The 22,426-nt window shown below is 48.4% G+C and overlaps 1 protein-coding gene across 9 annotated transcripts in view; it reads right to left on the bottom strand.

Annotated features, from left to right (window-relative positions):
* The window catches only part of unc-104 (kinesin family member unc-104), a 131,946-nt gene that overhangs the window by 62,937 nt on the left and 46,583 nt on the right, over window positions 1-22,426 (bottom strand). The window contains exon 1 of one of the 9 annotated variants that reach the window (XM_075685479.1): window positions 3,671-3,943. The exons of the other annotated variants lie outside the window; for them this stretch is intronic. The gene's annotated coding sequence lies outside the window, so the exon portion shown is untranslated. Of the gene's footprint in view, window positions 1-3,670; window positions 3,944-22,426 lie in introns of those variants that run through there. 9 annotated transcript variants of the gene reach the window in all.

Below are 22,426 nucleotides of genomic sequence, written 5' to 3'. Positions count from 1 at the left end.
GGTTTCAGCTCCCTCCTGGGCAAGCTATCTTTAAGCCCACTTTTATCTCCTTTGAACTAATTACTTGTACATTTAAATTAAACATAATAGCTAACTTGCCCTGGTCTTTTGTTCGCTTCATTGCCTGTTGCAGCATACATTAGCAGAGTGGGTGCTACGACTCGCAGTCAGTAGCTGTATCGTTGCGCAGCTGTCTGTGTTCCTTTCTTTTTCTCTCTCTCTCTTTTTTCTTTCTTGAGACATCTTTCCTTGCATGAGCGGAGAGGCGAGTTCAGGGAATAGCGCCCCCCGGTGGTTGTACTGTTCACCTCGAAGCCCATCTCATATTTTCTCCAAACAGTTCATCAAATGCTTCACGATTGCCTCATGAATCTTTTTTATGTGCTCGCTTTTTCGACACCCGTAATTCTTCACCATTATTTGTCAAAAGCCTGACAGCTGTCGTGGTGGCTTTGTGTTGGTTCTAGTCAACAAGTATTGTGACTGGTCTCCATGGTTGCATGCTGGTGGGTTGTAGGGCGTTCACGTCGGATGCACAACGAGACCAAATCACAGCAAGTGCTGCCCATCAGTAATTCAGTAATGTGCAAGTAATTATTCATGTAACTAAATGCCAAAGAAGCCAAATCGGGAAAATTTCTACAACTTGCATTCTACAACATATTCTACGTACTTGCATAGTCTCTCCAGCATGAAAGAAGTGACTACATCTATGCTACATTATAGTTTATACCTATAGAGAGAAAACACAAATAAAATTTCAATCTCTGTGCAACATTAATGCTAAAGTGGTGAACATAAAATAATGAAATAATTTTTCTTTTTTGCAATATGACAACAACAAAGTGCACCTGTCACCAAGCAACAGTCATCATTTAATTTAAATAACGGTATTATAATATAATATGCTGTCCTTAATTAATGAATTAATTATCACTCCCTTTAAGTAAAAAAACGGAAAGGAAAAAATTCATCCAAGGTGCTAACACCTGAAGGCCACAGCATAGTAAGTTTCTGACCAGTTGGACCTTAGAGATAATACTTTCAGGGAATACTACAATGGCTCACTAGTTTAACTATGATCTGCAACAAACTAAACCTGAAATGTACAGAGGCACCACAGCAAAGAAACAGCCATGGTGTTTAATCCACTCCACACTGTTTGAATTTTCAATAATTGATTTCTAGACAGATAATTTGTTTCTAATTGGTTTCTGTCATTATTGAGTTGGTTTCTAGACAATGCACTAATTAGATATATCTATTGTTTGTGTACGAAAAAGAAAAAGTTGTTGTGTTCTCTGGGTTGTGACAGCATAGGTAGACTTAAAATACTTAATTTGTGAGACGTTGGTGGGGTCTGTTGGAGGCTTCTTGAATGTGGTTAACTATAATGAACAGCAAAGGCAAACAATTATTGCATAAAAAAGCAAGGTTTTGTGAATTCCAGTATACACAAGCTAGACTTTTCTTTTTTCAGTTCTGTTTTTATAAAGCTATGTGTAAGTCACCGATACAGAACGAAAAGAAGCAAAAAGAAATGTTGTGATCCACTTTTAGACACCGCAAATTTGCACTACAGAAGATGTATTGCATTCAACACAAACAAATTTTCACTGCAGTACAAGCTTCCTGAAAGATATTGGAATGAACTGATCAACAAGTACGACGAAAATGCACAAATAAAAGACCTCAGAGATCACACTGTTGTGACATGTGAATGTGTAATATATGAGTCATAAACATATGCACAATTAAGTGTTTGTCAAGGGCATGTAGAGACAAATCTTCCAAAGTGCTCTGGACCGAACACTCGATAGAAAGCACCACAACCAAAAGTAGATGAGCCAGCTGCCATTCTAATTACAGATAAATCACGGCCTTGAAATGTCACCTAATTAAGCGCAATGAACAAATCATCAAAAACACTTAAAGGAACATGGAAATTTAAAGTGGTGCACTCCGCATCGTATCCTCCGCAAAATCACATTAAAAAATCGAAGCTAAACGGAACAAAATTCAAGAGAGAAGAAAGCAAAAACAACCGTATGGAAAGAGCAGCAAACGCCCCCTTCACTATAAACGGTGCTGAAAATGCGAGATTTTTAAGCCTAAACCTTCGCTTGCTCCTTCACTCGTATTGCCAAATGCGCTGGTTACTAGCCCAGCGATACTAAGACTACTAAGTCGAGTCGATTTCGCAAGGTGACTCGGACACCCGCCGACACATGAGTCATGCGGCGCGACGACACTGCAAGTGCGACCCCCCCTGAGAAGCCATTTTTTCTGCATAGCGTGCGAGCGCCGCAGTGAAGGCCGCCATCTTTGAAACAAACACAACAATAAAAGAGCGGAGCGTGGGCCGGCGGCGGGATGGCGATAAATGAGCGCTCGAAAGCTTCGATTCCGCTTGGGAAAGAACAGCGCAACGTCGGCTGTTCCAAAGAAAGAATCTCGCCCCATTCCAACACGCCGAGCAAGCGACAGCGCAACTAAAAACGCAAAACGAACGCAGACGCGAAGACCGTGCGAAACACACAAATGCAGATGACAGGCGGGGCAAATAGGATCGCGAATTCAAGGACAGCGTCGCAGACAGGAAAGTTACAACGACAGCTTACAAAATGTAGGACGAAAGCATAACGATATGCTACGTCGAAAGAAAGGTGATCGTGCTGCTCACGTAACAATAACACCGGCCCGCCGGGCGGCTCAGTTGCGTAGGCTAAAGCCCCCGTAGGCAAGGTCAACCGCGAGGGAAGAAAACACGGTAACACAAGCAGAAGGGCAAGGCACGCGGCGTGTTCAGCAGCGTTCTTACGACGATCGCTGCAGGGTGGGCCATATGTTTTCACATTACTCGCGGTGACTACTAGAAAGGGGCGATTTGTATTGCCGGCAATATGTGTTCTCTCGAAGTTGCACCGACGTAGCCAGCTTTCATTGAACCATACCCGAACACAAGGAGGCGTGATCATCGACTGGCCGCGGTCCACCTTCAGCGACCCGCGGTCACAATGATTAGCAAAACATTAAGAAACAGCGCGGCGGAAACATGTTTTTCCTCTTTAGCGAAGCGCAAATGGATAAATGAGCATCGACTACGAGTCATAAAACAAGCATCCATTATACTTACTGGCTAGCGCACACACGTCAATTAGACTAATTACGACTACCCACGGAAAACAAGCATTGATGTAGCTTTCGTATTCGTTCCAAGAGTGTCACGGGAGGTACAGTAACAACGGGATGCGTTGTAGACATCGCCGCCCTTCAGAAAGGAACTGCCGAAGAGTCATATTTTTATCGGTTTACTTCTTTTTGTACGCCCCTACACAGAGTTCGAACTAGGTTTCGGGCTACGAAAGGCTGGTACGTAAAAATATGGAGAGCTGCTGTTAGGCCTAAACCTGGAGCGCTGACTCCGGCGAACGTTTCTGTCGGCAGGCGCAGCAGACGGCGGCTTGCGCAGCGCGACTCACAACTTACTGCCGAAGGATTCTGAAACTGGAATGTGGTTCGGATTTTCCAGATAAGTTGACGTAATATAAAGCGGCTCCAGAAGCGGCGGCGCGCGAGAAGAAACCAAGCACAGGTGTATAGTATATAAATAAAGGCCAAAACGCGGCCGAATAACGGTAGCGCAGAGGACAGCGTAGGCAGCACAGACCTGCGTTCGAAGGCGACGGTGTGTCAGGGGCGGTTCAGTGTGGAAGACATGGTGGCAACGACGGCATCCTTTCGGTGCACGAGTGGACGATCGAAATTCGACGACAACGGGGTGGGGACGACAGACGCAGCGGTGCAGACGACGGGGGTCAAATCCAAATCATCCTTTCTTTTTCGGGGTGGTTGGGAAAGGCAGCGAGTGCTCGCGAAGGCGCGCCTCTCGGCCACAGATGGCGGCAGTCCGGGAGTCAACAGCGCCGGCCCCGAGCGATCCCCAATATGTCTGGCCTCCCTCTCCCTTCTGAGCCCTCCCTCACTCCCCAAAGAGGGAGCATGCCCACCTTTCTTCTCCCCTGAAAAAGGGACGACGCTTCTGCGCACGAGCACGGAACGTGGGGACAGTAGGGCGGACGTTCTCCGCGCGGAACGGAGAGGCGGTACTACGGTTCCAGGTGAAATCGCCACACGCCACTTTCGGTCTCAATCACAAAGACGCCCACAAGCACGTGATGTGTTTCTCTCCTTTTAGGTTACATCCATAACCTTTCCCTTGGCGGGCGGTTCTTTGTCTCCATTTATCCCGGTCGTAGGAATGGTTTGGTTCCTTTAGAATGCCCCTCGTCTGTTTGTGATGCGACATATGCGTGCACTATTTACTCTATGCTCTATTTCTATGTCTTCTTTTCGTCAACAAGCGGAGGTGTTGTCCTTCTAACAGTGCAGCTAGTACGTTGATTTTTAACATATTTTGTTGTTTGCGTGTCATTTCATATTGGTAATAAGTAATGCCATACATTTAATTACGACGTATAAAACTTGTCAATAGGCGCGCTCCTTATGTCAATACGAGCACGACGCTCTTACTATTATTTTATAACCCCTGTTACGCTCAGAGCACTTCTATAGTACCTACATTTAGTGGTTTGAGTAAAGCGTTGTCAGGAGGTGAATTCTGGTACCTCGCGGATTGTACGAAAGTCGGAACTCATATATACAATAAGCAGTGCCGATCAATGATTCTTTGAGAGTGGTCACGCAAAAAGAAAGAATGCGCCATGTGGCGCTGATACAGAGGAGCTGGCGAGATACCAGGCTATAGCTGCAACTACCTGTTATGTGACAGGCCAATCGCGCCTTCAAAACAAGCTCTTCTTTCGGCTTCGCGAAAGGAACGTGATCTAGCTTTATAACGCATCTCGTGTTAACGTCTTATGTACAGTAAATAATATAAGTTAAGGTCGCTGCGTAGACGAGGCATGTATCATATGTCATCGAAACGTATATTCTCTTTGCTGTTACGAAACAGGGTTTCGATTGTGCTGATGCCGAGAAACAAGGAGGAAATAGTTTCAATTTCGTGAGAGAGGGGAAAAGCTAGAAGCTGTTTTACCTGACAGGCCTCGCATAAGTTCTTCGCCGATACCAATGAATGAATTTTCAAAACAACATCGTTAGCATAAACTTGACACGGATACGCGCACAATAGGCTGGAGCGACAGTCCTCGTTGGCGTTTACAAAACGACAGAGTCATAAACCGAACGGCATTACTCGCAATATCGGACTACTAGATGCAACACGAAATCAAAACAAACAAAATATTCACAACTACGGGAGGCCCTCCGCTCCCTTCAGCGGTGATCACCGGCGGCGCTAAGGGTACACAATAGGGAGAAATGGGGACGCTGCGAGAGAGGGAACTGCGCGTGACGCCATCCGGAGCGTGACGTCACCGGAAGACGTCAGCGACCGGAAGCCGGCACGAGAGCGTCCAATGAGATTGGCGCAGACGGATCAATAAACGTCGCGGGCGGTGTTCGCCGTCTAGTAATACCGCCTTGATTCGGATAGAGCAGCGACGAGATGCCACGCCGGACATGCATATTAAATAAGGGAGCGAGCGAGCGCGTTGTTTCCGAGCGATCTGGGTTCCTCTGACGGATCAGTTGGAAAGATAAGCACGAGCGGGCGTTACGTAGCGACCGTGATAAGGGATGCTATACCGAGGGGCTTATCGGCTTATATACGAGGCGGATTTAACTGACACGCCAGCGTTCGTATATACTTTGCGCACCTTAAAAGAGACGCAACAGGCGGCGTGACAGCGAGTGCTGAATACCTTATCCTTTTACGAGTCAAGAAATGCGAATTTCAGTGACAAGCCAGCGCGCGAAGATATACGCACATGGACGGAGACACGGATAGGAGTTGCGCGGCGACACGAGATAGCGAGTAACCTTATCGGTTTACATGTCAACAAATACTTCGCGAGGCCGGCACGCGTATTCCTGGAACGCTTGAAGAGATGCGAGACTGGCGTTACGTGGTCACAAGAGATATACTGAACCGCTGATCACATCACGAAGTCAGCGATCCAGATTTCCTTCTTAAGCCGAGCGAGCGCCTCTACCTCCATACATTTGCAAGGATACACGATTGGCGTTACGCAGCTCTAGTTGCATCACATGCTGGCCAGCCTTATCGGTTTACTAGGTGGGCACTTTCAGACTTCTTTGATGCGTCACTGCGCGTGTGCATGGCACGATTGAACGCAGGCGCGAGTAACATAAGCTGCGCGAAGCTTACGGGCTGAGCGAGTGGGAAAGAAAGGTGTTAACCTCGTTGCAGTTGGCTAAGCAGACAAGTGAGCCATTCCAAGCAAAGCAAATTCTAGAGACTAAGGTCTAGGTTGATCCAAGAGTGTCAGCCAAGTTATATCACCACTTTCGAAAAGCGAAAACACGTAGCGACTTAGGCCGCGCGTTGCTGCTCTTGGCAATATCGCATTGAGAGAAGTCGGAGTTGAAATTACAGTCGGTAGGCGTACTGTATACTTCACGTAGCATGCACGTTTGCGTATACAACAGCGTGATGCCTGTCGGCCCTAAAAGCCTGGTAGTGCCGCTGTATATTTCTGGGCTACGTATATAGCAAGTGTTGCGTTAACTTTTACGCCATCTCTGTTCGCTATCTTCTCAGGTGCACCATTATTACGAACAAAGTTCACGATATAAACGCTGAACCTATCTATATCGGGAAAAGCAAAGAGGGGCCTACATAAAGAATAGTGAATGTGCCAGGCACTCGTCACTCATGAGGCAAATTTATTTATTTATTTATTTATTTATTTATTTATTTATTTATTTATTTATTTATTTGTCAGTAAATTGAATGTAGACTCCAGCGTTTGTCCCAAGAACTTCCCTGTTTCCTTCGTTGCGTGTACGTGGTATTATGTGCTGGTTTCTTATAAACATCGTGAACCACCTCGCCAAGAGGCAACCTTACTGCTGACTTTCATATCCCCAAGACGACACCCTGCATGTCGTCAGGCGCAGTATATATGCCGACAGGTACTGCAACGCAGATATTAGTCTCCCAGTTCCGAATAAGTATTACTCCCAGTTCCGAACACTGGTATTACCCCACGCGGTCGCCAAACTACTTTTATATCCCTTTTCTTAAACGATATATATATATACTGAAAAGCGCCGAAACGCTTTTCCGCGCGTGTCGATTTTTGCCTCTTGCGTCTGTGCCCTCATTCCTGAGCTGGTTCCCCAAGTGCGAATTACCCTTCGAGAATGTGAGGTTGCAGGATGGAATCTCATCTGCGACAGCCAAGTAAAGCTTTCCATCGCCAGGACCGGATGCCACACACACACACGTACAGTGGCGTAGCAACAGGGGGGGGGGGGGGGGGGGGGGGGGCGTGGACTCCGGGTGCAAGGGGCCAGTGGGGGCATTCCCTTCCCGACCCTCTTATATCTTATCACCGATTCTCACCAACCTATCAAACTGCACGCGTGAACGGCGCGGGGGAAAGAAATTTAAAAGGCAATAGAGAGAGCGAGAGAGAAGACTACAGCTAAATTCAGAAGTCGAACGACCTAGTTCTCTGCATTCCCCGCCGCACTTTACATGTAAACTGCGCCATTTCCCCGTTATTTATGGCCGCTGCCTTATCGACACCTTCCGGCTGTTAAAAAAAAAAGGGGGGGGGAGGGAGGGGGGACAAGCAAAGTGTCTGGAGGCTCGTTCGCGTCCCGCCGCCCGCACAAACACACAGCACCCAAGACCACACGAGCGACGAAAAGAGAAGTAGCTGCTTTCCCACTGATCTCACACGTAGCTTGGGACCATTGATACAAAATGAAATAAGCGAAGCAGCGCAACGGGGTCGCCGTGAAGGAACTGGGTCAGCTACTACACCCGGCGCCCCGATTCCGTCCGGCGTCGACATCCTGCGGAGAAGCCACAGGCAGTACAACCAACTGCCGGCATCTCCTACTCCCTCCCCCCTCTCTCTCTCTCTTTCCCTCATACGCAGCCTCGTTTTCCCTATGGTCTACTTGTATTTTTCTCAAGTCCCCATTAACTGGCAGCGGTCCCGGCGCGTTTCTCGCGTTCCTCCTTCGATCTCTGTGCCAAAGGCTTTCATTTCAACAGGGTCAGTTCGGGGGCGCAATACAAGGGAGGCCCCAGCGAGGCAGTCACACTCATTATTATTTCGCTCAACGTTCAAAGCGCTACGTTCGTCTGGGTGTAACTTCGGCTGGCCGGAATTGAGGTGCGTCTTAACTGTGGTTAGCACGCCCGTGTAATTGTAGGGTATAACTGCGTACAACTATACCAGGTCACGCAGTACTACAGTTCAATTACGAGTCGTGTAGTACTGCGTGGTTAACAGATGTGACATTTCATCACTTCTTTCCTTCCATGAAAGTAAGTATCCGTCGTGGTGGCTCGGTGGCTTTGACGTATGTGCTTCTCACCACGAGGTCGCCACTTCGATTTCCTGCCGCGGCTACGTTTCGATGCGGTCAGAATCGGGGAAAGATTAACGCTCGTATGCCATGCCCTTGGTTCACATAAAAAAAAAAAACTCGGGGTAGTCAGAATTAAGTCGGAAAGCCCCCTACTATACGGCTTTTCTAATTTCTGTGCAGGTGCTGCTGGAACACCGCCCCCATCGCCCGTCGGCCCATAAAGCGGTGAAGGTGCTTTTGTGTTTCTTAAGGGCGACGGGTTTGTGCAACCACCTGTGACTATTAATGCAATTTCTGTAAAACCACACGCGTCAGCGAACTTGCCGCAATTTCCTTCTTTCCTTCCCTCCTCTCTCTCCCTGTGATCTTTGCTTTCCCCTTTCCCATTCCCCCGGTGTAGGGTAGCCAACCGGACGTTATTCTGGTTAACCTCCCTGCCTTCTACTTTTCTCTTTCCTCCTTCCTTCATAGCTCGTGCGTCGCTTTGGGACGTTAAAATAAATCAAGCAATCAATCTATCAATCAATCCTTAAAAGAGATACCTAAACTTCAGCTGTAGCATTCTACAAGGCATTCTTATAAGCCCGTAGAAAAAAAGACTTCCAGCTCGGCGTTCGTCACTGCACAAGACTATGCAGCACTACCGTGACGTAGGCCAGAAGAAACCGTACCAACAACTTGACTGGTATATGCTGGGTCCCGCACTGAAGTTTTCCATAGTACAGATCACTCGAAAGCCGCTCATAGCTTTACAGTGCCGTAGAGGCTCTCCTAGACCATTCTCAGGTGCAGAACACGTTACAGAAAGATGTGAGCAACAATCAAATGCTCAATTACGTCAGAGTGCAGGGCACACCGCAATACAACGCGGGTGATACCGCCAAATAGCAAAAGAAAGAAGTATGCTCAGTTTCCCATAAAAAAAAAAATCTTTTTTTTTTAATTCCCACGCGCAGCGACACTCATAAGCTAATGACCAAGGGAGAACGAACACAGACTAGAGGCCGCGAAAACAGTCGAGTCCCACAGGGTCAATGTACATTCACGAGCCCCAGAGCGAAGTTCCAGCCGGGCCTCAGCCTGTGTCCCTGAGGTCTATGGGTATGTGCGATAAACTGACAACGGAGCGCGTGTTCTACGCTATCTTTTTTTTTTGGCGCTCTCTTTCCCCTTTCATATATTTCACCCTTTCCTGTGGAGTGTAGCCAAGCGGGAAAACGCTTCGTTAAACTACCTGCTTTTCCACACCTCCTTTCTGTCGCAAGGTCCTGCAAAACAAAAGGGAAGAAAAGCCACGCCCAAATAGGTCGCTATGATTCGCCAGCTCATTGCTAACACTTACTTTTTCGCCGCGAACTCGCCGTCTGTTTTCTTGTCGTTTAGGTTCCACGTTCAACTCCACGCGTGGGGAACCGATTTTCCGACCAGAAACGCGTTCGGTTTCGTAAGGCACTTTTGCCGCGAACATGATCGAAGGGTGCGCTGGGGCGAATACCTAAAAAAGCGAAGTTACGCAACAAGCCGAGTCGAGTGGCACGTTTCCCAATAGAGGACGGCAATTAGGGGCTTCAACGTCACACAGAACGAAGAGAACCATTAGGCAACGGTGTAATGCGACACAATATAACCCCCCCCCCCCCACCCTTTAAAAATAAATAAAAAGAATAAGAAAAAAAAAGCGACTGGACAGAGCGTGGTTGGTGAAACACTGTCCCCACCCCCCAGGGACACAAATTAGACTTCAACCTCGAAACTTGCCTCGCGCGTCACAACTCCGGTCGAATAAAGAGAGATGGGAGAAAGAGAGAGAGAGAGAGAGGGGGAACGAAGCGGATGCAGGGGAGATAATGAGAAAAAAAGAGGGACTGACGTTGAGACCAGCTTCAGAGCGTCTCGCCATCCTACAGTTGCGACACGCACCTCACGAAGGCTGCTCCTCGCAAGGAGCTTCTCTCACTTTGCCAGTCAAAGGCAGGCAAAGCACGCTTTACAGGGGGACAGCCTCCTAACAGCGCGCAACGACCGCGAAACGGCGGGACGTTGACACCGCGTGAGCGGCGGAGAGCGGAACGGCGATGGCATTTATGCGCATAAAAGGCAACGAGGTTACTGATCAGAGGTGATTACTTCCAGCTCCGTGTTACAAGCCTGTTTTAGCTTAGTGCAGGCAGGAGTAACACCAACGAGCAGCATTCTCTCGGCTGTTGACGACAGTGGAGGACAACGAGTGCAAAAAAGACGACGCGCCCAATTTAGCTAAGACGCTGAGCGCAGCTCTTGCGTCTGTTGAGCGCGGGTACAGAAGCCTTACGACACTTTGCGTATGCGCAGTGCCCCTTAGCGTTTATTGTGGGCCGGCGAGTAACAACGTGTCTGGCTATAGATGGACCGAAGTGCGCGCGACGTCCGAAATGCGCGGTGACAAGGCATGAAGCTTTGGCATTGCGTGCTGCAGCGTCTTAGTCGTAGTTGCTAGCCTGCTGCGCAAGCCAGTGCAGAGGCGAGCGGCTAAGGCTTTAAGGTCACGACCGCGCTGCTGCTACTGCGAGTTCAGAACACTGCGGACGAAAGAAGGCTTTTCGCTCGTTTTCCTTTTAAAGCCAAACAGTGCTGTACGTAATACACGCAACGTTAGATACTTCTTTTATTATTTAGGGTTATTCAGCGCCGGTACAATAAGAGTAGCTTATTCGTTGCGTAGTGGCGAGCTTCAAGCTGCCGCGCACACCAATGAACCAGCCAGAAATTAATTTCGCGGAGTGTTTTCCTCCTGGTGTGGATTTCTAGGGTCATTTTTCGTTAGCTTGTAACCTGCTTCTTATTGTTTTCACAGTGATCAACGTAATTCCGGAAAGACTGGGATGGGGAGTTCTGCCCCCCCCCCCCTTCTAGCTCGCCTCCTCTCGTTCCGGCTAAGCCACTGCCACGCAGCTCCCACGCCGTCAGAGGCTGCTGTTTAATTAATCAGGTGAGGCCAACATGTACATAATACCATCTATCACCGTGCATCGGCTGCAAGACGGACCTTGAGCGATTAGCAGGACGGCCCACTCCTGCGCCACAGTGCCGCCTGTGAATGTATACTTGATTAGGAGTTGAGGTCGCCTAGTGTAGACGTCGCCCATACCGTAACTATTTCCCGATTCTTTGCCTATGGCATCGTTTTGTTCCTCGTTCTTTCTCATTCTTCACACCTGCTATACGCGTATAGCTCGTGCTTTATGCTGTGAGCACTTTCGTAATGCACACTCTTCCTTCCTTACATAAATATGTGCCCAGCTGCTTTACAGTCAACCGTACTTGGCGTACTTATTTCTTCCCGCCGTCGCTGTTGCCTATCGTCGAAGCTTTATGCGATTTAGCACGACTTTCGGGAAGGGCAATGCGGGCTGATCGGCACGCCTCTTAAAATTTACAATTTGAACAGTTTGCCGAGCGCCTCTGGCTGTATTTGAACTACCCTGTATATTGTCGAGCACCACTATATCTCTTGTATGCTTCGTTATCTACTCTACCACAACGATCTGCTGGAAAATTAATAAATTAACTCTAAATCTGCCCGGTCCTCTACGCCCCTTCTAATTATTGACAGCGACAGCTGTCACTATATATATATATATATATATATATATATATTCGATCACGGCCGGAGTTCTCCCAGGGCGCTTTATGATCTAAGGCCGGCCACGGTTCTAATTAAGTGTGAAGCCTCATCCCCATTCCAATGCTTTACCATTATTGTCGTTAGATGCATTAAATTAATTTATGAATAAATGTTTACTATAAGTTTGCGCGAACCTTTATCCCCATTCCATTTATCAACGGCGACATATGTAAGGGCGTCGATGAATGACGTAAATGAATGTTGATTCACGAACTGATATCCCCCTTCCAAATATGTACTGCGATAGCTGCTAAGGGTATTGATTGGTTGATTGAATGAATGAATAAATAAATAAAGGAGTAAAGTATAATTAATTAATTAATTAATTATAATTCTGCCGTCCGTAACATCCCGTACCACTGTGGTTGCTTATTAGTGGCTATGTCGCTGGGCTGCTAAGCACAAGGTCGCGGGATCGAATCCCGGCCATGGTGACCGCATTTCGATGGGGTCGAAATGTGAAAACACCCGGGTACTTAGATTTAGGTGCCCGTTAAAGAAGCCCAGGTGGTCGAAATTTCCGGTGTCCCCCACTATAAGGCGTGCCTCATAATCAGAAAGTGGTTTTGGCACGTAAAACCCCACAATTTAATTCATTAATTTTAACATTCCGCAACGTGCGAACTGTCTCGCCAACGGACCAGCTGGCCACAGCTGTAATGGGCGGCGCCTAACACTTTCCAGAGTGCACCGAAGCAATCGATTCGTGGACATCACGCGACTTCTCCACAGCGGTTGAGTCTGCCGACGCACTTCTCTCCCCTGCTCTCATGTTGCCGGCTCTCATGCAGACAATGCACTCTCTCAATGCAGACAGAGTGCGAAGAGGAGACAGCCAGTACGAAATGAACGCCGTAAAACCAGGCGCCGTGCGAGAAACCGCGAGTCCGTCAGAGACTGACGGCTTTGGGGAACACGGGCCGGCATCACGGCGGTGCAGTCCTTGCCCTGCGGCTTCGCCGGCCACGTGACCTTGGCCCCGATTTTTCGCCGCCGCTTGGGTGTCGAAGGCAATTAAGATATACCGCTGCATGCGAGGGTCGCGTCCCGGCACGAATGAACAAGATACTTTGTGGAGAAGAAGGGCCTTGGAATCGATTTCGGTTCGGAACTTCTTTCAGTTAATTTTAATTATCGCCAGTATCATTTCTTCTTTTTTTTTTCTCTCTCTCTCTCTTTTAAAGTTCTTAGCAGGCACGACCTTTATTCAAAGACGAAGCGACTATGCTCAGCATAAGAGATACAAGATCGCGAGCATTAATTTTGCGCGGTCAATAAACTGGCTTTCGGCGCTACAGAGACACGCAGGAGCGTCACTGATGTATGCCTCTTTCATTTTACAGCCACCAAAATTTTCCTAGCAAGCTTTATAGTATATATATATATATATATATATATATATTGAAATACCACGGTCGAGACGACGCTTGGCTTGGACTATAGTTGGTAATATGCACGCAGATTTCAATGAAAGATGGTGAACACCTAAAGACGAGGACTGGATAGACACTTTATAGGGTGTTGACATACTCGCAAATTTCGGCACTGTCATACATCTTCAAACTCTCTTCGGTTGTGAATGCCTGATAAAGGAGCGGAAGGTACATGTGGCATCCTACAACGCTCGTGGGCTTTACCGCATCACACATGGCGTTACCGTAGTCGGAAAGACGGTTCGAATAGATGGCGGCTCTTGCAGAGAAATAATACAATATATGCATAACGTACAGCTGCATTCTGACGATACCTGTTATCAGGGGCGGCGTCAAGGATTTCCTATTCGAAGGGCCAGAGCACGATTCTCCATTCTCATTGGGAGTGTAGGAGGTCACTCCATCACGTGGTACTCCATCGTAGTAGCAGGAAAGCGAGGAGCTGAGCAGGAGGAAATATTTGCAGCCCCCCTCCCTCCTCGATCGCCTCCCGTTAGAGCCACCGCTGCAGGCTTCGTCTAATTGTGGTCGACCAGGAATGATTAAAGTGACGATGCATGACCCTTCGATGGCAGAATTCCATCTGTTACGTGTCCTCTGCGACAGCCAATCAAATATTGATTTATTTAGGTAAAACATCTCCCATTGTTTTAGTGACCCCTTCCGGTCGGTTCAAGCGTGTAATACGACGCTCGATCAGGAAATTTAATAAATATATAATATTCTGGGGTTTTACGTGCCAAAACAACCAGATGCTTGTGAGGCACGTCGTAGTGGGAGGCTCCAGATTAATTCTGACCACCTGGAGTTTCTTTAACGAGCACCCTAATCAATGCACAGTTACACGAGCGTTTCTCGCAATTTAGCCCCAACGAAATGCAGCCGCCGCGCCCGGGACTCGGTCCCGCTCGATCATAAACGAAGCACGAGCGTAAGCGGAACAGAAACGCGAGTACTTCTCAACGTGCTAGTATTTGCATGCACGATGCGACGTCGACGCGTCACCAACAAAAATGCTGAAAAACGTGTGTAAGGAATAACCGTTTGTAATGAAATGCTAATCGCGCCTGCAAGTTCGCACGGCCATGGTCGCATATATATAGAAGTGCGAAGGCGTCCATTCGGGCTCTTGCGTAGTGTTCTGCGTCACATATTCCTCTTACGTACGGTGCACGAAGCGTGAGCTACACTTAGGGCTTAGCAGAGCGAGGTCTGCCACCGGCAGCAATTCTATAGCACACCGCGCACTTCGAAAGTCACGAGTCATCACACGCAGTGAAGAGAAGCGCATCTCTCACCCTCTGAGCTTGCCGAGGAACGAAACTTCCAAAGGGGCCTCGGATGCAGTCACGCGCGCGGCGGTTGGAAAAATATTGACAAAGGTTCACTGTTCATTCTTCTTGCACTATGAACAGCACATACACTAACGGGAACGAGAGGAACACCGACTACGGGAAGGAAAACACAAACTGCGTTTATGTGAATGCGACAGCATCGCGTGGCTTTCTTTCTTTCTATTTTTTTAAGCGTTACGCGACAACGTTTTCATAACTATGCGACAACGTTTACATGCGGCGCATTCGTTTCCTCTGAAACAGCGGTATAACCTGTTTCCAGCGATCTGCGTTCCGAAGGTGAGCGGATGAAGGCACACGGTGGGCAGCAGTCTATAGATACCTCAGAGCCATATATGCCAGCGTTTGCACCGCTACAGCACATAGCCACAGAGACGACTCGAACTATCCTCTCCAGTAGCATATTCTCCTTCCTATAGCGCATTTCCGCCATTTATGTGACCGCTATGTGCTAGAAATGCGACGCGACGCGTCGTTTGCCGCATTCGCGTAAACGCCGCTACATGTATTAACACGAAAAAGCGCCTCTTCGCGTTTGTTTGCGTTTTGTTTTACAGAGAAGCGGTATACGGCTAGGGCATTTCCGTCACCCGTCGTGCGCGAACAACCCGCGAACTAGCTCGATGGCGCCCTTCGGCACAACCGCGCGACTGCGCTCTTGCCACTGCTCACGCGTTCGTCGTCGTCCTCGTCGTCTCCTCCCACACCTGGCTCCGCTGTCGCTCATTGCTGAGTGGAGTATGAGTAGAGTGTGCTATAGGTATGAGCCATTCACTGGCAAGAGGAAACTATCGTCGTCAACATAATCAACAGCAACAACTATCATCATCATTATCATCATCATCATCATCATCATCATCACCCAGGAACTAGAAATCGCGGCGTTCTGTGCCGACGTGCGTGCCGTGAAGACCGACGACATCGGGGCGATCGTTGCAACCGTGTACGTTAGACCCGCCTCTACCAAGCGCGACGTGGAGGACCTTACGAGCGACCACTTTGGATGGCTACTCGATCCGGCCGATGACGATCAAACTCCGGCCCTCGTCGTTGGCGACTTCAACGTGGACGTGTCGCGGTCGCATGGCAATTGTCCGTCCTCGTTCGTGCCCGAACGGTTCGGGCTACAGTGCTATACACCACGATCCCAAGTGCTATACACCGATGCCGTCGACCAGGAGGCGCTCGCGTTTAGACCTAACCTTCGCCAAGAACCTGTCAATCGTCGTCACCGAAGCCCTGGCCGTCTACCACAGCGACGACGAAGCTATAGTAGATTGCGTGAAATGATAAACAACGCCAAAATATTCGCGTACATCTGCGCTGTACATTATATCATGGATACAGCTTCGCTGGTCATCTACCGTCACAGAGTGGAATGGCTGCCGAACTTTTTTGCTTCCGTTTGCTTTTCTGGACGGTGTTCTTCTCGTTATGTTCAGTGTGTGCGCTGTACATTGCGAAAGAACAAATGGACGCACACTAAATATGTATGTACATAGCCCAACTCGTCGCGCTGTTCTTGACAAAGGCTGTGCGATTCGCGGTGTTCAGTGAGAAACGAAACACGCGTATATAGCGCTCGATAAGCACGCCGCAAACGCTGCAGGGCATCGGCGTGAGAAAAAGGAAACAAACAATAACGAAGCGCCCACGCGGCTTTCTCGAGCTCTCGACCACTGGACGCGATGCACCCCGCACATTTCCACGGAAGCATCGGCCAATGATTATTATTCTGCGGCCAAATCCGATCGCACGGAACAATAACCCCGTGGAGTAACCTCGCGGCGCGGCTGTGCGGGGCGATCAAAAAACAATGGTTGTTTACGGCGGGACCGTCTCGCGCGTTGTCCCGCGCCAAAGTTGCGCGTGCGCGGACGAAAGGAAAGATTCCGCACCGTGACAAACTGTTGAAAAAAACCTCTGTTTATTATTTTTTCTTTATTATTATTATTATTATTATTATTATTATTATTATTATTATTATTATTATTATTATTATTATTATTATTATTATTATTATTATTTCTCCGCTGCACCTGCTTCTTTTCACATTTTTGTTCTTCTCTGGCTTCTCTCGTTTCGCGACCCCTTTCGTCGCGAAAACGTAACGCGCCACCTTATTTTCTTCACTTTTCCACATTCTCCTCAAAGGCCACTTTTGCCCGAAATTTTGAAAGGGATGAAAGGGCAGAGATGGACTCGGACAATATGAAAAGAGCCGTTGCGGGGCACAAGCGTCAAAAAAAGAAAGAAAAGAGAGAGAGAGAGAGAGAGAGAGAGAGAGAGAGACCATTTCTCTCCGAGCCCTAATTGCGCCCACTATCGCACAGTAAATATGAAACTATGGTCACTAAACCAAGGCTTGTACAGTAAACACGAACCTATAGTCACTAAAAAAAGATCCGTCCGTAAGAGCACTTGTAATGCGCCATGAAGAATACCCCCCGCCCCCCCCCCCCCTTGTTAATTTACGTTTTATTTAAGTAAATGCTGATTAGGGACACGAAACCTTCAGTGTGACACGGATGAAGACGATGGTTCCGTACATTCATTTGTTCCGATTTATTCCTTTGTCTTCATTAATATAAGTAGTCGCCAAGCTCTGGTTCTTTTGATTCTAACCTACCTATTCTCAAATAGCGGTATATTTATTTTGCATGTTACATATAGCACACATACTATTATTTTGGACTATACCCGATTCTTTGCCAATTCCCCAGATTGGCTGCGGTGCCACTGACACATACAGGCCTCGACATCTACATATAAACACTAAATCAAAGCCGGTCGAGAGCTTTGTCGTTCATGGCGTCCCGCGCTGCAGAGACAGGGGTTGCGGGTTCAATCCAGACAGTGGCATTTCGATGGAGGCAAAAAATGAAAAAAAGAAAAAAAACTCGTGTGTTCACATTTAGGCGCACGTTAAAGACGCCGCGAGTGGTCAAAATTAATTCCGGAGTCCCCCACTACGGCGTGCCTAGTAGCCAGATCGTTGGTTCTGGCACGTAGAACCCCAACACTTTAGCTGTGAAAACAACAGCAACCGCAGCAGCAGCAACAACAACAACAACAACAACAACAACAACAGCCTCAAAGGAGCCGTTAGTCACGTTACACGATCGAAGCGCTAATTGGAGACGAGCTCTCAAAAATGTGCCGCGTCCTTTCATCACTTCAAGCCAGGGGAATTGAGAACGGTTTTACCGGCTGGTCGAGGCGCAGAGGACGATGAGTAGGCGAAAAGCATGCATCGATGGATGGATTGGCGAACGCCTTTCTGCGTCCGAAAAGAGAGAAAAAAGAAAGAAAGAAAAACGAAGGGAAAGAGCAACGGATAATCGCCGAGTTGTTCGAATGGCAAATATCGAGAGCGCCACGCAAAGAACGCGAACGCGCGAAGCGCAGTAAAAAAAAAAAAAAAATGTTGCCGTGGCAATTTTTGATTCGCTCTCACGTTGAAGGAGTGCGTCGACGACAGGTGCGTAGGCAGAGCGAAATCGATCCGGCGTGCGCATGCCGGGCCGCGAACGGCACGTGGAGATGGTTTCGACACTTCAAGCAAACAAGAGTTTCGCATTCCGTTTCTACCAGCAGGTATACGCGGTGACGCGACCGCGCTATGCATGTAAAAGCACGACATGCAGGCGCTGCACCTTTCACCGCTGCGGTTCAGCAGCGCTCGCTTTTTTCCCGGGAATCCGACGGGGCTTATATATATTGCACTCTTGACGTATAATTAATCGGCGTGAACCACAAAATTTGCGTACATGTAGAGGGGGAAAAAAAAGCCGAGGAGAGGTGTTTCAGCGATTCGAGCGGCTTTATTTCGTTTCCTAGGTTTGACATTTGCGTTAATGTCACCCACGTTACACGGCCACTGATGCAATTTGAACAGCGTTTCGTTAAACTGCCGTTTCGCCGCAGTCGGTTTGACAGAATGCATTGAAAGGAAGCGATCCGACCGAACGCATTTCGTCGACGCAGGCTTTTAGTGCATACCGCAACGCGTAGGAAACGCAACAAGCAACGACCGCGAACGGTGCTGGTTAGCTAGTTACACCCCCAATTAGGCTGAATGCAGACGAAATGAACTCTATTTATACCACAAGTATGTCTGAGGGCATGGACAGAACTCCATAACAGTGGCTTGACTATGGCGCCAGGCCCTCTGCAAACATGTACAAACGTAGGCCTTCGGTGCACCAAGAAAAAAGAAATACCGATACCAAAAAGTCGAGCACGAGGTCGCTGGATCAAGTCCCGACAGCGGTGGCCGCATTCCGATCGGGGCGAATTGCAAAAAACGCCCGTGTCCCTTGCATTGGGGGCACGTCAAAGATCCCCTGGGGGTAGAAGTCAACCCGGAGTCCCCCACTATACCGCGTGCCTCATAATCGACACGTAAAACCCTGGAATTCATTCCCATACAAAAAGGCACGACAGGTAGCTCTGCTGCAAAAAACAGCACTAGTAGAAGAATACAGAGCACTAATGACAATACTGAACGTTGCTGTTTTTATACCGTTACTTGTTGTAACGCTCTATGAAGAGTTAGGGCAGTTCACAAACGCAAAGAAAACGCGTCCGACGTTACTCGAGTTGTTCAACGAATTCGGCAAGTTGTATATGGCAGCATCTGGTAAACGCAGGTATTCTCTCGCTTGTTTTAGCGTTCAGTAAGGAGCAGTGCGTATGTTATGAGCGTGCTGCTAGTGTTTTAAGTTGGACAATTGCATTAAAGATGAATCAGCTAATTTGAATCGCAGCGCCTGACGAAAGTAATGTCGCATATACTTCTAGCATTAACATAAGAGCGGGGCGTCGCGGTGTAGAAGATTTAAGATTTTCCTCTCTGCGCGCTTTTGAAGAACGCTCGGACGATTCAGATTAGAAAAGAAAAAAAGTTGTGTCGCGATGAAAACGTAAGAGTTAATGTGCACGATATGCGTTATGCGCTGCGGCGCATATAAGCTATCAAAATCTTTAGAGTACGCCAACGACCTCTGAAACCTTGCCGAGCATCACGTCTACGTGTGCTCCAGGAATGGCGTTTATCGAGTAATTACTCCGAGGGAGGATGTGTTGCTGCGGAACGTGTTTGGATTGATGGCGAACAAATCGTTAGACGAAGGCCGGGAATATATAGTTAAGAGTGTTACGAGGATCTCCAAAAGCACGGTGTTGTAGTTTTATCTGCAATCTAGTAGTCAACCACAAATACCTGCAGGTACTTATACGAGGGGATAGCCGTCGCCGTACAGCTCAGTTGGTAGAGAGCATCGCACGCGTCGTGCGGAAGTTGTGGGTTCGGTTCCCATGTGCTACGTGGGACCCACCCGGTTCCCACGGGTGGTACGTTAGTTGTCCTTTCTTCTACCTTCATTTTCATTTTCCATATTAATTCTACACTTCGATTACAACACATAACTACGCTTTCCCTGCCTCTTTGTCTTTGCCCGCGGCCGCGACAAGCCTCCCTGTTTCTTTTGTTCCTCTTGTCCATTAGGTACAGCAGCAGGAGGAATTCCAAACGTAGCTGTACTGACGGCGAGGGAACTGCAGAAGTGTTCCCAAATGCAAGTTCATTTTGGTTCCGTCCGATACCGTTGTGCGTGCATCATCCACCGACAGGGAAGAGAACACGCAAAGAAGAAAACGCTACAAGAACATTTGTAAGCGCTCGATGACGTGTACACAGCGCAGCTTCCATTCTGTTTGGCCCGAGAATTGTCATTACCGATGGGCCCGTAGGTTAAACGGGCGCCTATGTAAACAAGTCGACTCACGCAGCGGCCTGGGTCGCTGGGAATTCATTTGTCCGTTAGCCGTTCACGGCGCCCGCGTGCTTCGCAATTGCAAAATTATATCGAGATATAGTCGGCAACGCGATCGAGAAATCCATAGGACTTGTGTGTAAGTTATACGCGGCGATGCATACTTTATCCGCGTCTTCGAAGTCGTTGCTTATGCCGCGTGGCCGCAAGAACAGCAACAGCCATTCTTTCCTTCGCTATACACGTTCGTTTGATCCCTTGCCCTCGTGTGTGTCTAGACGTATGGCTGGGAGTCCGCTGTCCTCGTTGCGTCTTTCACCTCGCGCTCTGTGTCCTGCGACGTTTCACGATATACGCTGACAAGAATTGTTCTTATATATACACCTCACACGTCTTGAAATCGGTGTCGATATCTGTTAGCGATGGCGTGTAACATAATTTCGTTGTGAACCTTCCGCGGATCACAGAGCGACGGCTGCATTTTCGATGAAACGGGCTCCGGCGAGGGAGACGTTCCTTCGATGAAGCGGCCGTCGACGAAGCCGCGTTCGGTGAGACGTCGCTCGATGAAACCGTCCCGCGGTCGCCGCGGATGCGTACGCACAGCCCACTTGGAAAAATTCTCACGCGCGCCCCGAAGAATGAGCACCAACCACATTCGGAGGGCGACCCAAGCACGGCATGGCCCAGCGACAGCTCTACACACGAACACCTGCAGCGCAGTCTTGTGCTTTCGAAACGGCCTGTATACAGTGTCGTGAACTAACGGGTAGCGTGTATATAGCGTATGCATACAAGAGGCATCTGTGAATGTATGGTGTCGTTAGTCTAACGTCACACGTTACACGAAAAAAATGAACGCGATAAATATTCACGTGTTAGTTAATTGAAGTGATTATGCGGGTGAGCCGGTCCATGCTGACACGAAAGAAAAGAAGAAAAAGAAAAGAAGAACAGTAACATAATGTGTTGATGTTGTGTCTTGCATCCACTTTTAACGTTCTCGCCCAATGTGTTCTATACACTTAAAATGTCATTTATAGCTCGAGTATATCTGGCAGGAAATCGACGGCTGCTGAACGTCCCATATACCACACGAAACTTCACGCGCGGGGCGCATAATTCGAGAACTCCGTTTCAGCTGTATACTCTCAGCGAGGCTATGCAGCCTGTCCTTATCGCGCGTCTCAAGTTAGCACTACTGGCGCCCGATTCGCGCTCATTAGAAGCCGAGATACTGCATATTTTTGGTGAGCACAAGTCGACTGCACGGTACCTCGCGTACCGCACGCAGGCGGTGCACCTATTCCGCCTTCGCTCAACGCGTGGATGAATTGTACGGCCTGGAGTCGCTAGGGCAAAGCCAGAGCCGCGACGCAGCTGCCCCCAGTCTAAAATTACACTCGTTTGCTCTACGCATGCGCGCCAAGCCGCGCACGGCGCGTCATGATCGATCACGGGTCATGTGTCAACGCACCGAACGGATTGAAAAGGGGAGGGGGAAAAAAGCGTCCCCCTTGAAACGGCGATACTCCACTAACAACGACGCGGATAAACAAACCGTTCCTGCTAAACAAGGATCGTCAAGGATGAAGGACCAGGAGTTGAACGTTCCGAGGAAAAAAAAAAACAGAAGGAAAACAGACGCAAACGCACACGTCATAGAGACGGTGCACTGTTGCGAAATGACTTTCTAGGCAAAAGAAAAAAAAAACAGACAAACAAGAATGTTGAATGAATTCAGCAGAACAAGAACTCGCG

The sequence above is a fragment of the Dermacentor variabilis genome, chromosome 3 (genome assembly GCF_050947875.1).
Source record: "Dermacentor variabilis isolate Ectoservices chromosome 3, ASM5094787v1, whole genome shotgun sequence".
NCBI classification, from domain to species: domain Eukaryota; kingdom Metazoa; phylum Arthropoda; class Arachnida; order Ixodida; family Ixodidae; genus Dermacentor; species Dermacentor variabilis.
The sequence above is the reverse complement of the archived record's forward strand: the minus strand, read 5'-3'. Positions and strand labels throughout refer to the sequence as shown.